Source organism: Cupressus sempervirens, chromosome 10 (assembly GCF_028749045.1).
Source record: "Cupressus sempervirens isolate cs-2001-9-10 chromosome 10, ASM2874904v1, whole genome shotgun sequence".
Taxonomy (NCBI): Eukaryota; Viridiplantae; Streptophyta; class Pinopsida; order Cupressales; family Cupressaceae; genus Cupressus; species Cupressus sempervirens.
In genome coordinates this window covers 802842236-802852885 of record NC_143127.1, presented here as the reverse complement: position 1 = coordinate 802852885, position 10650 = coordinate 802842236, and the positions used below count along the sequence as shown (strand labels likewise).

Below are 10650 nucleotides of genomic sequence, written 5' to 3'. Positions count from 1 at the left end.
TTTATTAATGAACATGCATTAAAAAAAATAAAACACTCCAAAAAGAATAAATAGACTCAAATGAGAACACCAATAACATATATTAATACATCAAAATAACAACCTAGAGTACATATTACATCCATGTATTTCTAGGAAAACATCTCCTTCCTTTGTGTTTAGAAGTGAGAGTTCTTAAAATGCAACTTATGCTAAAACTAATAAAAAAAATCTAATTATATATAAATTGACTCTCTCAATGGTGCTAAGTAGGTCTCCACTATTGTTTATATCCATTAGCGGGTGCATGATCCTTTACATGACATAACAAAATAAAAGAATAAGAATATAAGATACTAGTAAATTTGGACTTGATTTTTGACATGGTTCTAGTCAAAATTTTGACAGTTAAACGTTGAAAGTCGATGTCACTATAATTTCACTGCAAGTTCAATGCATTCCATAGTCAACAATGTATCAATGATAAGATCCATCAAAAATCATCCCCATCTATGTCACATGTTGGTGCCAGAAAACTAATTCAAACATTGAACTATCGATGCCAGCCAGAGATGATTCAACGAGTATGTTATACCATCGACAACAAACCCTATCAAACTATCGACTCTAGCTAGAGATGATTTGATCAATTTTTTATATCATTGATGACAAACAATGTCAAAATTTCAATGATACCTAGAGTTTTAAAAATAAAAATAAATTATTCTCATTGTTTTATTAGAGAGTATTCATTTTTTTTATCTTTTGCTAGGATTTTGAGAGGCGAATTAGACAACACTGAGAACTTTTGGAAGAAGTTGAAAATGGTGATTGTAGTTCAACACCTATGGGTAGCATCAGCTACCAAGATAGAAAATTACATTGATACCAAGTGTAGGGACATCATCTGACATTGCCAACACCATCACAGTCAAGGCCATTACAGACATAGTTTGAACCTCACTAGGTCCCAAGGGCATGGACAAGATGCTCTGCACCTCCTTGGGTGATGTGATCATCACCAAGAATGCCAACATTCTTAACAAAATGTAAGTAACTCAACCAGCCACTAAAATGCTTGTAGAGCTTTCAAAATCTTAGGATATTGTTGTTAGAGATGGCATGACAATAGTTGTTCTCATCGCCAGTGCGATTCTTAAACAATGTGTGAATTTTTCGTCTAAGGTTGTTCATCCTAACATTATGTTAGAGGCCTTTCATAGGGCATTGAGAAGGTTGTCAAGGTTTTAACTACCATGGCTATTCCTATCGAATTGGTGGACTATGACTCTTCGGTGAAAAGTGTGAGCACTTCTTTGAATAGTAAGGTTGTCAGTCAGTATTCTACCTTATTTTCCTCGCTTTCTATTGATGTCATCCTGAATGTTGTTGACCCTGTGAAGCCTAGCATTGTGGATTTAAGGGACATCATTTTTTTGCAAAAATTGGGTGGTACTATTGATGATACAAAGATGGTTAAGGTTTTGGCGTTTGATAAGAACTGTTGTGGTTTCAAAACAGATGCCTTATTTCACCTAGAAATGGGGACCCCCTACTTTTTTTATATCTTACTAGATCCCTAGCCTAGGTGTTTGAGTCTTGTTTAGGGTTTTACCTAGTTTTTTTAACCAATTATAGGTCTCTTCCTGAAAACTCAAATTCCTAAAGCCATGTTACTAAGGAAGAAAGTCAAATTTTCTATAGTTAAAGGTGCACTAGTGCACCTAGCACACCTCACCAGGTGCACTAGTATGCTAGTAGTTCAAGGGAAAGCAATTCCCTCTTGGAAGTGTGTAGTTGTGCACCTCTAAGAGATGCACTAGATCCTAGACCTATAAATCCTCAGAACCCCCGTGCCTCTCCTCACCTTCATTTCTCTCTTCCAACTATTGCCTCCCACATCGCCACACCTTTTGAGGTGTGCCTCACCTCTTCCCTCACCTATACATAAAGCACACAAAACATTCAAATGAAGAAAGGAAAACATGCACACCTTGTACACCTCTTGATGTGTGTAAGGTGTGTACCTTTGTATTAACAAGAAAAAATAATAATAAACTTAAACTAACACTAAGCTTTCCCTTGGTGAAAGGTGCACAAATGTGTACCTATCTAAGGTGTGTAGTTGTGCACCTTTATGAAGGTGGAAGCATCCCTAAGTGAGGTAAAGGGTGAACATTTAGTGCACCCCATAAGGTGTGCTAAATTCACACCCTTTCTTTTTGCACTTATGTATGTGTTCTAAGGGTGCGCACCTAACACACCCCATGAGGTGCACTAGATGAGCACTCTCATTTTTAAGAGTTTGATAAAGCAAAAAGGTGCACCTAGCACACCAATGAGGTGTAGAAGGTGTGCCAAAATTTGTCTCCTTGAGGTGTTTGATAAGATTTTTGATGTTTTTAGTTAGTTCTGAGTATTAGGGTTTCTGGGTTGTATTTTGGTCATCTTTAGGGTTTATGTAGATTGATTTTTCCTCGCTTCTAGACTAATAGATGTGAGTTTTTGCAGACTGAATGGCTTCTTCATCATCTTCCATCACGCAAAGATGGTCCCAAAAGTAGTAGTTTTCAAATTTCAAGGTGTTCAAGGAAAATCACGCTTCCAAGACGAGTATTCAGAGATCTAAGACACTGAACTAGGCCATATTGATTAGAACACTTTCCTATTTTTATACAAAAAACCTATTGAGAGGTCCCCAATGATATCTATTCTTATTAGATCAAGGTTAGCAATTTCAACATCACAACTGGTATTGGTATAGTCTTTGAAATTGATCATGGCACTAGCAGAGAACTGTCTTAGAAGAAAGGGTTGTTAAAAGTATAACTATAGAGATTGTGTTAGATCTAATACCTAGGAACATAGAGAAGGTATTTCATCTTCTAAGAGCATATCAATTTATAAGATTAACATATAATCAAGCAGAAAGGTGGTACAAAGAACATGGAGATGAAGCATCAAAAATCATTCAATCCTTGTATCTCATTGAGAAGACTCCTCTTGGGCACAAAGTACAAAAAGTGGATGTGACCAGAGGCTATATGAAAGATGATATCAAATATTCTATAATAATTTTGAGTAGAGTCATTGGGTTATCAGCATCAAGGCATCTAAATATATGGATGGTATACTTCATTGAGACCATCAGAATAGAAAAGATGCCAATTAATTTAGCATCAATCCTTAGTGAGAATTTGAATGAGCAATTGGTGGTAGTCAAGAACAATCATAAGCTCTATATGACATCCTATTTGGTGTACGTATTAGCTACAAGAGCAACAAACTATCTAGGATTGTTCAAAAGGGTCAGCATGCAAGATGCAAATGCATGGCCTTATATAGTATACCCCTAGTTAGTGAAGAAAAAGCTTTTAGAGCATAGTAAGGAGTACAAGATAGTGAATGATGCCTTCATTTTTGCAATCATTTAGTTCATGAAGAGGATTAAGAAAAAAGGATATCAGATGAGGCAGTCACAAAAATTACAGAAATCGGTGCCTACTACATCCAATTTTAAAACCTTCACTTATTTGAGGGCAATAGGTATGACTATCAATCCAAAGAAGCTCCCTAGGTATCTATTTGATGGGCTTATATTGTTGGAGATTGTACAATAACTCTTGTCTACATATGAGAGAGTCAGGAAGAAACTCAAGAAAACCTAAGTATGGCCCATTACTATAGGACCATTTAGTGTTGTTTGGAAGTAGGATGTTCCAAATTTTGAGTTTGAGTGGGATCAGTATCCCTTGGAGGAATATAACTCTCCTTGTCCTTGTTTTGATAACATTGGAAGAGTGCAATACTTATTAGAGAAGCAGTTCCAACATGATGATGCCATTGAGGACCATTAGATGAACATCATGGATGACTATGAAATTTGTATAAGGGATTATTGTAGGATGATTCTCTATTTGGTAGGAAAGGTTTTGAAGATAAAAGTTCCTTTAAAGATAGTTCAGCAAGATACTAAAGAGGTCCTAGATCCATTTTATAATAGAGATAAGATCTTTGATTGACCTATTATGAATGAAAAGATTGATAAAGAAGAAAATGTTGATATTAATCATAGGGTGAGGCATGTCATCAAATTCACCAAAGATTGGATTAAAATACCTTTCAAGCTGGATCCAATTCCTCAAACTATAGTTTTTCAAGCCACAACTCATCCAGCGAAAGGTATAGGAGCAAAGGTAACAATACCCACATTCAAGGTTCAGTGCCTAGTGAGGCTAGAAATAATACACCAAGTCAAAAAAGAAGTTGGATTCTAGAGGGCTCGAAAAGGCAAAGGCAAGAGGAAAAGAAATTTGCCCCAACAAGCTAAGCCAGAAGAAGGAACAACTCAAGCACCACCACAAAAAGGGGAAGAGAATCTACAAGGGTCGGAGAATGTAGAAGTCATGCAGACTTAGGATAATCCTTAGGTGCCACCACTAGAACTAGGGCAAGGGACTGAAATAGAAACACAAAAAATTTCTCTGCCTATGCAAGAGATAGAAGCATCCCAATCACCTCCCAAGAGAAGAAAGATAAAAACTCTAGTCAAGAGGAGACAAAAGGTGATTAGAAAGGTTATCCCTTGTTCATCAGTTCCATAAGTTATCCTAGAAGAAGAAGAAGAAGAAGAGGATGATGAAGACAAAGAAGATAACATCCCTTTGAGTTAGAGGATTCATCTTGCTAGGGTGATAGAGTTAGAATGGAAAAGAAGCTCCACTATTACACCACCGTCCATTTCCACATAGCCTATTCAGTCTAGTACTTGTTGAGATGAGTTGCAACAATGGATTGATGAGCTGAAGGATGAAGGGGTTGATGTCTTCCAGATGTCAAATTTGATTTTATGCCAATTGGTACCAAGTTGGTGAGAGATAAGATAAGGGATACTTTGACTAACCAGCCTTAACAAGAGGATTGGAGTCAATTTCTACCTTAGCTACAAGGACCTAAAATAGCTCCACCATCAATAAATCCATATTCATTTTTTGTGGATAAAGGTTCAGCTACTCCTCTCCCTCTGGTTAATAAAGAATAAGTCAAAGCTAAATGACAAGAAGAGCCACAACAAGTACCCATCGATGAAGTGTTGGAGGAAGGAAAAATATATGAGGAACCTCGTCAAACTTCACAAGACACAAAGGTGAGAACTATGGACTTGACAGATGTAGAGATGGGAAATGTGGATATCTCACAAAAAAAGAAGACTCCAGAGAGGAGTGATAAAGGAAAAAGTATAGTGATACAAGCTCCATCATCATCTAAGGATAAAAATTTTATGGAAGATACTCCAAGATGGTTGAAGAAAGAGTTGATGATTAGAAATAAAAGGTAGTGGTATTCTATAGAGGAAGAGGGAATGGGAGAATTAGTTAAAGCTTTCAAGAAGCCTGAGTCAACTATAGATGATACACAAACATTGGCCTTTCTCATTAGTGATCAGAATAAGGACTTGTTTTCCCATGTTCCTATCCCTCCTTCACATATAGATATTGAGGAATTAACCCCAAAATATTATCAAATTAGGGAGGTTGTTCTTGGAAAATCCACAGTGGACACTGCCAAATTAATGGTGACAATAGGAATCAAAGAAGTGTTTAATTACTTAGAACAAGATGAGACTAAATTGATAACTCTTTAGAAGTGAAATGAAATCTTGAGGGGATATCTAAATGAGGTAGTTGGTCCTTTGGATCCAGAAAATCTTGAGGAGACTCTAGATACAACACTTTAGATAAAGGATAAGGAGAATGTACAACATGATCCATTTTTTAAGGCTTGTCAGCAATGGAAAGAAAGTTTTGTAGAGAAGGGTGTGTAGATTATACAAGGAAACATTAAACTACTACACCATATGCAAAATAATGTAGATAAGTTGGTTTCTATATTGAAGTAGGATTTGGGTTAATGGATGAGGTACATATGGGGTAAAGACCTGCAAGCATTATAGTCCATAAAGGGTCAAAGGTATCAAATAATAATGGATGTATTTTTAGTGGATGAGTTAGATAAAATTGATGATTGGATAGAGAAGATTTTTGGTTTAAATAAGTATTTACTATTTACACTTTACTTAAGTTTACTTAGGTTAATGCATTATTTATTAGTTAGTCACCTAGGAGTATGCATACTTTTGTGAGTTGTCATGTTGACAACATAGGAGTTAGCACTCTAATTATGCACATGGTGTCTACAAAATATCTACACGTGAGACACCTCATCATTCTTATCCTCTCATTATAGAGGATATGTGCTTAGTTGTCATGCTTATATTCTAGTTCTTTCTAGACACATTCTAGATGCATCTTAGAGGCCTTTATATATAGGCACTCCTAGTGTGTATGTACATGCTTACATGCTTTTGACATAATAGAGAACATTCTCATATTGATCATACTCTTCTTGGTCTACTATTGTGTTTTTACTCGAGTTCCTTGATCTTGGGTTAATTTTGCTCTAAGGAAAATTCTTATATGGTACCAGAGCTATACCAAATTCTTACATGGTATCAGAGCTATACCAAATTCTTACAAAGATTGCTGATGACAATAAAGTAATGGAAACATTACATGCAAATATTCATAAGCTCAATGATCAAACCCAAGGACAAATTTTGGAGGTAGGGAGGCATTACAGTGATGCATGTTTGGATATTTTTGGAGATGATTTAAGGGATAAATTGATGGTTATAGAAGTAGTTGTTGAACAATTTTGAAAGATTTTTGAAGAAGCTTCCACTGATGAGGATAATAGTGAAGCATTTAAGATTGAAGAGGCATTTCTAGATTTAGATGTGAAGTTGGGAGATTTTACAAAGACTTGCATCGAGGTGGGAAAATATAGGCAAAAAGTGAAGGGAAAATATAAAGCTTTATATTTTCTAGGAGATTATAGAGAAATCCAAGAGCAAATACCTGGACATAGTTCTAGTATGAAAGGGAACAAAACCTAGAAGATAGAATTTTAGTTTTGACACTTTGGTAAAAAAAATCGTTTTTGGACCTACTTCCGAGCTTTGCAAGTGTTCTAGGTGTGCTAGGTGTGCTGCTTCTAAGGTGTGCTTCTTATGAGGTGCATTGGAATTTTTTTTAGAGAAGTCATAGGTGCAGCAATAGTTAAATTCCAGTTCCAAATTTAGAGCTTTCCATGAACTAAAAATGCAATTTGATGACAGTATAACTCCTACAAACACCTAGTGAAGATGGAGCTTCTATTTTTGGCACCTCCAAAGACTCCCACATCATCTAATGGATTTATTCTTCTATTTTTTTCATGCTTTCTTTGTTTTAATAAATGTAAAGGATCATACTTCCATTTAATAATATAAACAAGGATGGAGTCCTACTCAGCATCTGTTAGAGAGTCAATTTGTACATAAATAGATTTGTTTTATTAGTTTAGAAGCATATGTTTGCATCAATATATCTCTCACTCTCAACGCAAATTGAGGAGAATATTTCTTAAAATTTTAGAAAAGTAATATGTATTACAGGCCATTATTTTGATGCAATAATCTATGTCATTGGTGATCACATTTGGAGTGTAGTGATTCTTGCATGAGTTTGTTATATTTTATGAATGTGTGTTCATGGATTTTAATGGAGCCAATTTTTTTATTGTATTGTTTTGATTGAGAAATATTTTAATTCTAGTGTTTGCTATGGGATTATAAATTTCACTGATGTACTTAGTTTGAGAAGAGATCATCCCTTTTTTTCCTACATAGCTTTTTGTCTCGCATATGCATACTTTTCATGGCCTTGTGATCTAATGAAAAGTGAAACATCTTACGGTTACTAAATTCCCATCGATGATTACATCAGTAGAATTAAGGAAGTGCTACTCTGATTTTGTTTGTTACCTACTGATCTTTTCAAAGGCTTAACTCACAGAAGTACTATTTCTATAGCTTCTATCCATTAGGAATTTACTTTTCAAGTTATTTGCTTAAACATCTTGTTACCCTATCTTTGTTATTTTCTTTTACAAACACTTGGTTAATTTAGGAATTCATATAGTTGCATTGTTAGAATGCATTCATTAAAAAATAGAAAAATACCAAAATATATTTCTTTTTGTGTGGTCATTCTTTTGAGATTGCAAGCAGATTTCAAATCTTATCCAAATCGGTCAAAACCGGCAAAGGCTTCTCTATGAACAAATAAATTTACCTTCAACTAAGCATATTCCAATAGGTTGCAAGATCACCCAAAACCTTGGAGTTGATCCCAGATCAGACTATCAAAAGAGGAGTTCAAAAGGATTCCTATTGTTAAGCATCATGCAAAATGATAGCTCAATAGAAGTGGCACTAGAAGAGGGCCCAACCATTCAAAATAGAAGAAAACAACTTTCAATTTCAAAATTTTGCATTTTTACAAGTTCAAAAGAAATTTTGAGCTTCCAAGATTTTGAGGTTCTGAGGTGCACTAACTTCCTAGGTGCACCAACTTTCAAGGTGCACTAGCTTTCGAAGTGTGCCAAGTGCGCAAGGTTCCAAGGTGTGCCATTTTTTTTGTGAAAGTGTACTTCTATAGAAGTGCACTTTTTCAAGAATTGATGAAAATTGGAAGATCCCGATCCATCATCTCTATTTTAGTAATCTTTAATATCTTCACCTAGTGTGCACGAGTTCTTTGAACTTAGCCATTTTCATAAGCCTCATAGTGACAAAGGATTACCCCAAATTCTACCACTTCCATTCAATAATTTTTCATCTTCCTCAGTTCTACCTCCACAACAACCACCCATTATTCCACCAAATCCTTTGACAACCTCTTTCACAAATGTTGTAGATTCACCAATCAAATTGACAAGTGTACTCAATGATCTTCCTAAGAATCTTGGGAAGTTTTTTCCAAGGTTCATCTATGGAGACACAAGAATTGTTGAAGATCACATCAAGTTATTCAAATAAATTAGTAACTAAAAGCAGATTGCTAATGAGAATGTGGTTCTTCACTTATTCCCCTAGTCTTTGGGAGAATTTTTCTTTAATTGATATATTAATTTTACACCTAGATGTATTGGAGACTGGGATACTTTTAAAAAATTGTTCTTGGAACAATTCAAAACGTTTATCAACCTAGTTGTGATACATCAATAATTCATATCAATCAAAAGGGACCTAGCTGAGACAGTTTCATGCTTCAATCATCGCTTTCATATGGCATACTACAAGGTGGAAATTCCATACACTATACCAATTGAAGCTAAAATTCAGATTTATCTAAATGCTATGGACCATCTTACTGCTATTTTCCTAAGAAGACTTCCTACTGTAAATATCAACACATAAGACTTAGTCTTCTCATAAGAAATTACCTTTACTAAGCAAGCCAATCCTAATGGAGGAGGATTGATGCTCCTAGCTCAAGCTATTACAACAATGCAAACATATCTTGTCAAAGCACCTATGATGCCTAACCAATTCATACCAATAATAAATCTAGTTCCATTATAGTAGGCACCCACTTTGCAAATCACACCTATAACATATCTAGGATACGAACCTCCAAAAGCTACTTTCTTCGAGCAAAAGACAATAATGTTCACTAAAGCAGACAACAATTTTTCCTCCAAGTTTGGTCAGATGAAGAAGACCATGTCACAAATAAAAAATGAGCTAACTCACTTAAGGTTGTCACAAGGAAAGAATAAAAATTTTCAGAGAAATAATGCCAGTCCTTAAAACAACAACAATTATGGTCAAAACTACAATAGGAATTTTAGTGGAAACAACAATGCTAGGAACAATAATGGAGGAAACAATTTCAATCATCCTGATAGTAACAACAGCTTCCAAAGAAAAAATTGAAAATAGAACAATCGTCTGAACAATGGGAGCATACCTACAAATAATAATAAGCAAGCATTCAGTATGTGGACATCAATCAGTAGGACAATGGTCGAAATGCATCCAACAATGATGGTTCATACTACAATCAAAATCAAGACATGAATCAAAATTCACAAGAAATGATAATGTGCCTCCTGTGAAATTTAATGCTATGCTATTACAATCCTATTATTCTACACAAAATGTACAAGTGAAACAATCAGCCAACAAAGAATTCTCTTTTCCATTTAGTTAGGAACCAGATATGCAACTTGAAGGGTTGCTAGTTTTTCAAAATGACAACGAGCATACTTACAATTCATGAAGTCAAAAAGAACCTATGAAAGATGGGATTCTATCAGCATTACAACCAAATCATCCTAATCTAAGAGTGAGTAACAACCCAGTACCAATCAAGGCCCTTTTATGAGGAACAACAAAATTAGAATTAGGGAAATATGCCTACAATCTTAAAAAATCTCACCTAGTCTACTAAAAAGTATAGTGTGGTGGAAGATTTGAAATAAACAAAAGCCAACATATCCATGTTTGACATGCTACAAAATTGTCCTCATCAACGAGAGGTGCTGATGAAAACTCTTGATCATACAAAGGTACCCCATAATATGAGTATTGTTTCTCAAAAGGTAGTATCTCAACAAGTCAATGCTTCAGAGCCAATGCCAACTACGTTTAAAGACAAGGTTGAGGTGTCCCCATTTTTGCTTAGTATCAAGATATATGGGAAGAATCTTCATAATTTCCTAATTGATTCAGGAGCCTCTTGCAATGTTATGCCACTGTCGATAGCACAAAGGTTGGGAGTCAGC

The 10650-nt window shown here is 35.2% G+C and overlaps 1 pseudogene; it reads left to right on the top strand.

The window, feature by feature from the left end:
* The first annotated feature begins 803 nt into the window (after positions 1-803).
* Positions 804-10650, top strand: part of LOC149536355 (T-complex protein 1 subunit delta pseudogene) — a 35645-nt pseudogene continuing 25798 nt past the window's right edge.